The sequence below is a fragment of the Mesoplodon bidens genome, assembly GCF_964165515.1.
Source record: "Mesoplodon bidens genome assembly, contig: HAP1_SCAFFOLD_84, whole genome shotgun sequence".
Taxonomy (NCBI): domain Eukaryota; kingdom Metazoa; phylum Chordata; class Mammalia; order Artiodactyla; family Ziphiidae; genus Mesoplodon; species Mesoplodon bidens.
The window spans coordinates 1,077,435-1,088,494 of NW_027672468.1; positions in this window are offsets into that span (position 1 = coordinate 1,077,435).

The window sequence follows — 11,060 nt, forward strand, 5'->3', positions numbered from 1 at the left end:
TGCTATTCTGAGGTTGTTTTAAGGGGCTGACCAGAAACCTACAGTCGTGTAAGATGGGAAGGGGACAGTTTTAGATGTTATTTTTTCAAGCCCCCCACCCGGTTGTTTTTTCCTTGGTGAAAGGGAGAGGAAGAAACATACATCTACTGTGTACAGCATGTCAGGTGGAAACCACATATGGAATGTCAGGCGGAAACCACGTATGGCCCTGTGCCTTTTAGAAGCAAATATTCTACTGCGGACGACAATCACAATGGAGAACTCGGAGCCTTGCGCCCTGAAGACATCAACCGAGGGGAGGTAGCGCCCATCCCCTGCTTGGTTGGCGTGTGTGTGCGGCAGAGGCACAGCCTGGGCGACCACCCCACCTCCGGCACTACTTGCCCATGAGAGAGTGGTCAAGTACACATGCGCACCCCCTGCACACCACACCGCCCCCCAAGCAACTGCCATGGCCAAAGCAGAAGCGACTAGCATAACATCTGCATCCAGGCTGGGATCCAGGTTTGCTCTGGAGGTTGCCCTTCTGTGGAGGCACCTCAGAGGAGCAGAGAGAAGAGACACCGGTTCCTGGGTCGCCTGGTCCTACACTCCCAGGTGGGATTACCAGCTCGCCTAACCATCCCCCGCCACTTCCTTGATCTATATGTAGGTCGTTCCTTTGCTTCTCGGCTTACTAGAAACAAAATTCTTCCGACTGAAGATATAATTGACCTTATTTACAAAACAGAAATAGAGTCACAGGTGTAGAAAACAAACTTATGGTTATGGCGGGGGGCAAGGGAGGGGAGGGATATACTGGAGATTGGGAGTGACATATACACACTACTATATATAAAATAGATAACTAATAAGGACCTGCTGTAGAGCACAGGGGACTCTACTCAGTACCCTGTAATGGCCTATATGGGAAAAGAATCTAAAAAAGAGTGGATATATGTATATGTATAATTGATTCACGTTGCTGTACAGCAGAAACTAACACAACATTGTAAACCAACTCTTGCAATTAAAAAAAAATATCTACTTGAGGCCTGAACGATGGTAAAGAGACTCGTTCCAATAGCCTACAAACACTAGTGCACGCTGAGCTGCTAACGTCTCTTCACCTCACCTTTGCTGTGCCGCCAGGGCTGTGATCCTTCTGCTACTGTAACATCAGCCGTTTTCTTCACTAAAGCAGGAAAACCTACTGCCTAACAGTCGGTTCCCCCAAGGGGAGGAAGCTGTTCTCCTGCTGCAGATGAACTTTGGGGCTGCTAGAGCAGTTCTGTGAGACTCAGCTGAGAAGCTGAAGCAGGAAGGAAGGTGATGGCAGTTGCCCAAGAAGCTTCAGGATCTACTCAACGTAGATGGAGAACTCCATGTATCTTCTGCAGCCTTGGCTCAGAGGCCCAGAAAGAGCCAGGAAGGCTGCTCAGGTCCTCAGATACCCTGCTTGCTTTGATATTCCATCAAGAAGACAACCTTTCCCCAAAGCCACACCCTTGAGCAGTGCCACCAAGTCACACCAGTGCCCCTTTCTCTACCCTTTAGAGAATACCCGTGAAAGAAATATAATAAAAGGGAGCAAAAAACCAGGTCTTTTACCATCGTCTTGTGTGGGTGGTCCGTCCTCTTCTTCTAGAACATCATTTCCCTAGGACAGAAGGAAGACACTGTGAGTCCATAAAGCAGTGAAATGAGTCTACTGATTGTCAGAAGACAGAACTAATCACCCTCATGGCAGCCATACATTTCCTGTCCGTGTGAGACGGCTGGGAGGCCAAGCAGAGGCAGATTTTGCTTGGCGAGGCAGGATCAGCCCATAGGGACCAGGTCTGAGGCACGTTCCAGAGGGACCATGTCTGAGGCACCTTACAGAGGGACCCTGGGACTGTCAGGAATAGCCTTGGTAATAGTTTAGCTCACACTGTTTCTCTCAGGTGGAAATAAAAGTTGTCAAATGAAAAAGCAAACCGTGAGATCATAAAACTTTCAGAAACACTTTACGATCCCCAATCCCATCCAGATACTCCTTTGAGAACATCTGGCTCAAGAGAAAGTTGTAGAGTCCCCACTGGGAGCTGGGCATTCCATATACTTCGGCCTCACCTACATCAGAGCACTTCTCTCGCTGAGTTATAACTCTGATTCCTCCATCAGATGGAGCTCCGGGATGGGTGGGATGGGTGGATTGGGGGCGTGGGCAGGCAGAAGCCATGTCACTCGGTCTTTGTGTCCCCCAGTGCCAGGAAGATGTGAGATGCCTGTGCCAGGTAAATACTAAGTGAATTGGAGGACAAACACCCTCTCAAGGGTCTGCCCTGGAAGACTTCCCTCTGGAACTCACCCCACGCCTATTACGCTGAGAGCAGCGCCCTCTGCTAATCGGACAGTCCCTCTGCCTGCACCCTGCCTCTAACAGATCCAAGTGCACCACCTTGGAAGGCTTCTTCCAGAACAGCCCCCATCCTATTTGCATCCTCTGCCAGCGCTGGCAGTCCCTCTGACCGGGGAGGGGCACCAGCGTCCACCTTGCTCCTACCTCTGCATCCTGCTCTTTGGCGGCGGTGGCGAGGCCCGCAAAGTTGCAGTCTGGAGACGCCGCTGGCGTCACCTACAAAGGAGCAACAAAAGTCAAGGTGCAGTTGCCACCGGCTCTCTTACCCAGCTCACCTGGCAGCAAACACAAACCAAGTCATCAGGACAGAAGTGGTGCCACACGGAAGCTCACATCTGAGGGAGTATTTGATTCAAGGATATGGTACCCTGTTTTCCAGGGCTCCCCTCCCGAGCACTGGGGGGCTTTGCCGATCTCCCTGGCAGGCCCTGGACTGAGCTCCTTGGGACTCGAGTACACAGCAGAGCAGAGTGGCGAGGGCGATCCCATGCTCCTCTCTTACATCTGCTTCTTCTGAGGGGGTCCTGCTGGTGGCCCGGGAGCAGGGGAGAGCCTCCCCGTCCCCTTCCATGCCAGGGGCGATGTAGGAGCTGGACATGGAGTAGGCGTTGTCGGTGTTGATCTGGGAGGACACCATGGACATGACCGACTGGGCCAGACTGCTGCTGGCAGGGTCTTTGGAGACAGGAGTTGGAGGAAGGCCACGGAGGTCAGGCCCGGCTGCTGTGAGTGCACTGGGAACAGAGCTCTCTCGCTGCACCCGGGCAGTGAGGACACCAGCGGCCTGGCCTTGCCCTCACCAAATAGGGTTTAGATGGAAGGTTTTCCGAGGTTTGGCTCCTTTATGTTTTAGAGCTCCAAACTCAAGCTCAGGGATGAGGGATTTGCTTTTCCCTGTCATATTGTTAAAGAAAACCTTACGACAGCAGGACTGGGAGTGAGATACCTACTTCTCCCCCAGCTCAGCCGCTAGACCGCCCTCTCTTTGCAAGGGAGTGAGTCTCACTTCCTCTCAAGCCGGGTCCTATTTTGTCTGCCGCTTAGGTATTAATTTGCTGCTCCCCAGTCCATCTGCGAGGAAATATTTGAAGCACTACAGACTCAGCTGATGGGGAAGGACCTGCAGTTGTTCCCATCCACCATCATGTACCTTCTGGGGAGGAAACTGTGGAGGAGAGAGGCGTCCCTGTGCAGGACGACTGGTAAACAGCTCCTGATGATGACAAGGTCAGGTTCTCACTTTCTGGGGTGATGCCACATTCTTGGGTGGGAAAAAAGTACGCACCAGTCAAACATGTTAGAGGGGAGGGGTTAGGGCAGGGGCCCGGGGCGAGGAGGAGGAAAGGGGATCTGGGAAGGGCGGCAGGAGGCGACATGCAGAGGGAGGGCTGGTCTCTCCTCTCATCACTCCTGTGCACCCCTGACCCGGACTGGCTGTCTCCCGGGGGGTGGTGCCAGCACATCCTGCCCGAGGCCCAGCAGCTGCTGGAGCCACACAAAGACCGCAGCTCAGGTGACACAGGTCACCCAGCAGCTGTGACACGGGAACACCCCAGGTTTCCCCAGGATTACACACATCTCTCCTTTTTTTGTGTGGTACGCAGACGAACAGCTCTTCTTCTGAAGGGAGAGAACACAAAACCAGCGGAGGCCCCAGTACCTGCTGGGCTTCTCCTCTTGGATGGAGGGTTAGTTCCAGCTTGATGGATCTAATACAAACACCGCCTGTCCCCCAGCCCACGCCCGGCACCCCCATCAGTCACCTGGGCTCGCAACCTCGGTGCACCCCAGGGCAGATGCAAAGGCCTACTGATTCTCTTTCTACAGCCCCCATTAATAGTTCACATGCCACAACTAAGGAGCCAGTGAGCCATAACTAAGGAGCCTGCTGGCAGAAACTAAGACCCAGTGCAACCAAATAAATAAAGAAATATTAAAAAAGTAAAATAAAACCAGACTCTACATTTTATATAGGAACTTGCTTTTTTTGGTAAACGATGTGGTCATAGATATATTTGCACCTCACTGGATACAGCTCTACTTTATTTTTGGCTGAATACCAGTTTATAGTATAGATACACTATAATTTATTTAACAATTCCTGCCTGATGTGTGGAAAACCCACACACATCTAGTGTCAAAAGTGAATCAGGAGGGACTTCCCTGGTGGCCCAGTGGTTAAGAATCTGCGTGCCAATGCAGGGGACATGAGTTTGAAACCTGGTCTGGGAAGATCCCACATGCCGTGGAGCAACTAAGCCTGTGTGACACAAGTACTGAGCCTGTGATCTAGAGCCCGTAGGCCGCAACTAGCAAGCCCGTGTGCCACTACTACTGAAGCCCTCGTGTCTGGAGCCCGTGCTCTGCAACTAGAGAAGCCACCACAGTGAGAAGCCTGCGCACTGCAATGAAGAGTAGCCCCTGCTCACCACAACTAGAGAAAGCGGCATGCAGCAACAAAGACCCAATGCAGCCAAAAATAAATAAATAAATAAATTAATTAATTAAAAGTGAATTGGGAAAAAGAAGTGAATCAGGGACTTCCCTGGTGGCACAGTGGTTAAAAACCGCCTGCCAGGGCTTTGCTGGTGTCGCAGTGGTTGGGAGTCCACCTGCCAATGCAGGGGACACGGTTTCCTGCCCCAGGACGGGAAGATCCCACATGCCACCGAGTGGCTGTGCCCGTGAGCCATGGCCGCTGAGCCTGCGTGTCCAGAGCCTGTGCTCCACGACGGGAGAGGCCACAACAGTGAGAGGCCTGCGTACCGCAAAAAATAAATAAATAAATAAAAAATAAATAAAAAACTGCCTGCCAATGTAGGGGACACGAGTTTGAGCCCTGGTCTGGGAAGATCCCACATGCCATGGAGCAACTAAGCCCGTGCACCACAACGACGGAGCCCGCATGCCACAATTACTGAAGCCTGTGCACCTAGAGCCTATTCTCCACAACAAGAGAAGCCACTGCAAGGAGAAGTCTGTGCACCACAATGAAGAGTAGCCCATGCTTGCCACAACTAGAGAAAGCCGGCACATAGCTAATGATGACCCAATGCAGCCAAAAATAAAATTTAAAAAATTAATTAATTAATTAATTAATTTTTAAAAAGTGAATCAGCATTTTAGTAGAATACTGAGAGCAGAGGAAACACACAGGAGTATGTTTTTCCTTTACATGGACACTCAGAGAAGTGAAATAGCTGGGCCACAGTTGAAAATTTACTAAATATTGCCAAACTGAATGCCCAAAACAAAATCAGGTGTAGTATAATTATAAAGGAAGGAAGAAGGAAAGAAGATAGCAGACAAAAGGCAAAAAATCCAATCTAATACACACAGACACACACTCACTCAGAAAAGAGGCCCACTCCTTCCATGGACTTTACATTGTGCTATGGACACATGTCCCCCTCCCCCATTCATACTTTGAAGCCCAACTTCCAATGTGACTATATTTGGAGATGGGGCTTTTGAGAGATAATTAGGGTTAGATAAGGTCATAAGGGTGGGCCCCTCCAGATGGGATTAGTGGCTTTATAAGAACAGAAATAGAGATATCAGTCTCTCTCATTTTTTTTTCTTTTTGGCCACACCATGAGGCTTGCAGGATCTCAGTTCCCCAACCAGGGACTGAACCCGGGCCACGGTAGTGAAAGCCGGGAATCCTAACCACTAGGCCACCAGGGAACTCCCAGTCTCTTTCTGTCATGTGATGACACAGTAAGAAGGCAGTCATTGCAAGCCAGGAAGAGGGCCTTCACCAGCAACCCAGTCTGCCGGCACCTTGATCTTGGAGTTCTCAGCCTCCAGAACTGTGAGAAGTGAGTATGTGTTGTTTAAGCCACCCAGCCTGTGGTATTTTGTTACGGCAGCCTGGGCAGATGAATACAGGCTCCAAGGCAGTAGATACTGGGGTACTTGTGACCAACCGGTCTGGTTACACTGGGGCCTGGGCACAAACCAACCTGCAGACAAAACCCGTGCAGAGGATCCCATTTAAGTGGTAGCTGCCCCCAGGGGCTGCTTCTCTGTGTCCTCTGCCCTAACTTCTCCCCTTCCCTCAACTCACGCTGCCCACAACTTTTGAATCTGCACCATCCTTATTTTTTAATGCTGCTATCGTATTTGAGGTAGTTTTCATTCTTAACTAAAACTACGACCTCTTAACTTGTCTCCTTAATCTCCTCCCTTTCTGATTCACTCTACCCTGTGAGTTGATTTAAAGAGCTAACTTTCTAAAATGGAAATCAAATCACAATAGTTGTCATTATTTGAATTCTGAAAATATTCCAGCAAGATGGATATTTTTTTAACCTTCATTTTTTATAACTTTTAATTTTTTGGCTGCACCGTGTGGCTTGTGGGATCTTAGTTCCCTGACCAGGGATTGAACCCAGGCCTGCAGCAGTGAGAGCAAGGAGTCCTAACCACTGGAGCACCGGGAAATTCCCAAGATGGTTTTTTGTTTTTTTTCCGGTACGAGGGCCTCTCACTGTTGTGGCCTCCCCTGTTGTGGAGCACAGGCTCCGGACACGCAGGCTCAGTGGCCATGGCTCACGGGCCTAGCCACTCCACGGCATGTGGGATCTTCCCGGACTGGGGCACGAACCCGTGTCCCCTGCATCGGCAGGCGGACTCTCAACCACTGCGCCACCAGGGAAGCCGTAATTGGGAGTTGTTATTGCAAGATCTCTAATCAATCTGCCCTTCTTTTGGTATTTTTTTAAAAATTGAGGTCACAGTAAAATAAATTAGATATCCTGCCTATAAGTGAAAAATACTAATCTTCACCTATTTACTTTGGACCAATGGAGTTATATCCTTGATTATTGTAGAAAATGGAATTGTAGTTAAAAATAACTTCATACAAAATTAAAATATGGGAAACAAGTTTAAAAATAAATAAAAAGAAAAATTAAAATATGGAAAAACTGGCTATGGAAATCCTATTACGTTTTCATACATTTGAAAAATCTTCATCTACATGGCATTTCAATAACATACTTTAAGCTTAAGGTCACAAAAATAAAAGGAAAGTAACAAAATTGTATTTAAGCACCTCTAACTGTTCAAGTCAATTCTAATGCTACAGTGCTGTTTTTGTTATTCATGTTTTTTACCTATTTAAAAAAATTATACGGACTTCCCTGGTGGCACAATGGTTAAGAATCCACCTGCCAGGGCTTCCCTGGTGGCAGAGCGGTTGAGAGTCCACTTGCCGATGCAGGGGATGCGGGTTCATGCCCCGGTCCGGGAAGATCCCACATGCCGCGGAGCAGCTGGGCCCGTGAGCCATGGTCGCTGAGCCTGCGCGTCCGGAGCCTGTGCTCCGCAACGGGAGAGGCCACAGCAGTGAGAGGCCCGCGTACTGCAAAAAAAAAAAATAAAATAAAATAAAAAAAGCAAAGGACCTTAGTGCACAAGGACCCCAAACCTTAGAATCACCTCCCTGTTCTGTCTACCCCTGATAGTTTTCACTCTTATTAACACACCAGATGTTTCCAAGCAGATGTTTTGAGGAATACATTGTCTATTTTGTTTTAGTAGTCCTTAGTGGGAGGGTTAGTCTGAATTATCTGGACCACCATCACTTCTTTTCTGGATTTCAAAAAGAAATGAAGTGGGCCTTAAAGGTAGAAGGAGAGTAGGAGTCCATGGATTTAATATTTCTTTATTTTTTAAACCACGTTATTTCCCACATCTCTATTTTAAGTAACCTGGAGTAGATATCCTGGCTGAGTACTCACAGTAGCTCACATTAACAGGCAGTGAGTTTTTTTTTAGATTAAGTGGGAATAAAAACAGAAGAAAATCCATGGACGAAAAAGGAGTGGAAGAAGAAGGGGAGAGAGAAGGAGGACCTAGAGGGATAGAGATGGAGAAGGCAGAAAAGTGGGAAGAAGAAAAGAGAAAGATGAAGCAGGGAGGACAGAATTAAAGGAAGCTCCATTTAGTTTGACCAAGACCTGTAGCCAGTGCTTCTGTAGAAATCCAGAGTTACTACTTGTTTAACAAGCAAACAAACAAAAAATTCCTTTCACATTGTCCTTTCCTTGCCAACCATTCACTTATTTTCATGACTGGTCGTGGAAAAAGGAAACTAATTCATTCACTCAACAAATATTTATTAGGTACCCACTATATGCCAAGCTCTGTCCTGGGCACTGAGGAGAAACAAATGAACAAAACCTACACAAGCCCTTGCCCTCACTGAGCTTCTGTTCTAGTGGGCCACTGTACCCAAGGTACAGTGATTGAGGTGCTAAATGCTGTAACAAACAGATCACAACTTCTCAGCAGGTTAACATAATTAAGGTCTGTTGTCTGCTCAGCTGAGAGTCCTTGCATGTATTTTTGGTCATGCAGATCTGCCCTCCTCATTCAGAGTCACACTTCTGCTTCACGTCTATTGGCAAGAACTAGTCACATGGCCCCAAAGGCAAGGGCATGGCTGGGAAATGTAGTTCCCAGTAACAAACACAAGTCTTTGGTGACCAGCAAACTGATTCTTCACGTGGAAAGATACAGACAAGAAACTGAATAACAAATTATTTATTACCTTAGGAGGTGATAAATGCTATGGGAAAAATACAGGAAAGAAATAGAGTGTCTGGGAGGGGGGAGTATTGAAAATTTAAATAGACTGGCGAGAGATGGACTCACGGGGCTGAGCAAAGCTTGAAGGAAGCAGAGGCATGAGCCATGTGAATATAGGGGAGACGGTGTGACTGGAAGAGGGAACACTCAAAAAGGAGCCCATTATGGCTGAAACAGAGCCAGCGGAGAGAGGCAGGAGATGAGGTCAAACAAGTCAGAGGCAAATCGTGTGGGACTCTAGATTTATCCTCTGAATGAGATGAGAAGAAATCAGATGGGTGTGAGCGGAGGAGAGCTAGGATTCGATCTGCACTTTATCGAGACCAGTGTGGTGGCTACGTTGGGAATACACTGAATGGGGGCAAAGGAAGGAGATAAAAGTGCATGGGACCAGAGTGGCAACAATGCAGGTGATAAGAGATGTCGGTTGCTAGATACAATTTGAAGGCAAAGCAGGATTTGTAGATGGATTGAAGATGGAGTTTGAGAGAAAGACAGGAGTGGCTGTGGCCTGAGCAATTAAGAGATGGAGCTAGGGAAGACCATGGTGGAGCACGTTTGTCGGGGGAACTCAAGAACTCACCTCTGGACATGTTGAGCTTGCGACGTCCATGCGAGTTTCATGTGGAGACGCTAAAAAGCTGCTGGACTAGGGTCTGAAGCTCAGGAGAAAGCCCTGGGCTTGAGCTACAGGTTTAGAGTCCTTTCTCAGGGTAAAGGCGCTACTCAAAGCCTTGAGACCAAAAGAGAAGGGCAGGCAGTGTAGTTGAACAAGAGAGACCCAAAGGCTGATCCTTAGGTCTGGACAGAATAAGATGTGGCCATTGCTGGGGATGGGGAGAAAAAAAGTGAGGGAAGGAAGCGGGAGTGAGTGGGGAATTATTTGGGGCTGTGGTTCATCCGATCAGAATCAGAATGGAGCACCATTAATGGTGACCAAGGGGTCTGTTTCCCCCCAACTCCACTCCTACCTGCCTGCATCTAGCTGTGTACAATCCCAGTGGTCTGATGATGGGCAGGGCCGTCAGCTGCTCATTCCATGCTTCTGCACTCTTTCACCACCACCCCTCGCTCTCATAAAGGTTTGGTCATTCATTCAACAAATCTTTACTGAATGCCTATATATGTGCCAGGCCCTGAGTGAACAAGCTAGACAAGGCCTGTGCCCTTCTGGAGCTTATAGTCCATAAGGGGGCTGGGGCAGATAATAAACAATCAACAAATAGACAAACAAGAACATTCCTAATCCAGGGTAAAAGAATAGAGAATGCCCTGCTTTGGTGAAGGGGATCATGAAAATTCTCTTCCAGGAGGGGACATCCGAGCTGAGACCTGAGCGCTAAAAGGATGATGGTCATCAGATCTGGGGGTCAAGGATCTGGCTAGAGGGAGGCTTGCAGTGCTGCAGGGGAATGTTGAAGGCCTGATCATGGTGAGGAGCCCCCTCACATGGGACCTTGTAGGCTATGGTTAGGAATTTGGTTTTATTCTAAGTGTGACGAGGACACCTCCCGTGGGTTTAAGCAGAGGACTCACGTGACAACATTTCACAGACCTCACTGGGTTGGTCAGATGGAGAGCAGACAGTAGGGGGCAGAGTGGAGGCAGCGAAAGGAGTTAGGAGGGTTTTCTAGCTGAGGCCACAGGTGGCATCTTGCACTAGGATGGGCCAGGATGCACGTTGTCTTGGACGAACGGGTGGGTCAGGCAGTCATATATATATCAAGCTCTTCTCTGGGTCCAGGCCCATGCAAGGCCAAGAAAAGCACCTCCTAAAGAAACATGGGCGAGGTACAGTCCTTGCCCTCAGCTTACTGAATGCTGAATTACAGGAAACTCAGACCACACATATTAAGGTGCCGGGTAAACAGAAAGCAACCAATAAGTCAGTGCATAGGAGGGGTTGACTAGGTGCAGAAGAGGGACTGGAAACTGGAACTGGCTACCGCGTAAAGGGGAGATTTTGGAGCCTTTTCCAGACGGGCAGGGCGCCTCATTTTGCAGCGGGCAGTGGCAGAGGGTCGCGAGCAGCGCTGCCTCCCCACCCCCAGCCCACGGCCCCGCGTGGCGGTGGGGCCTG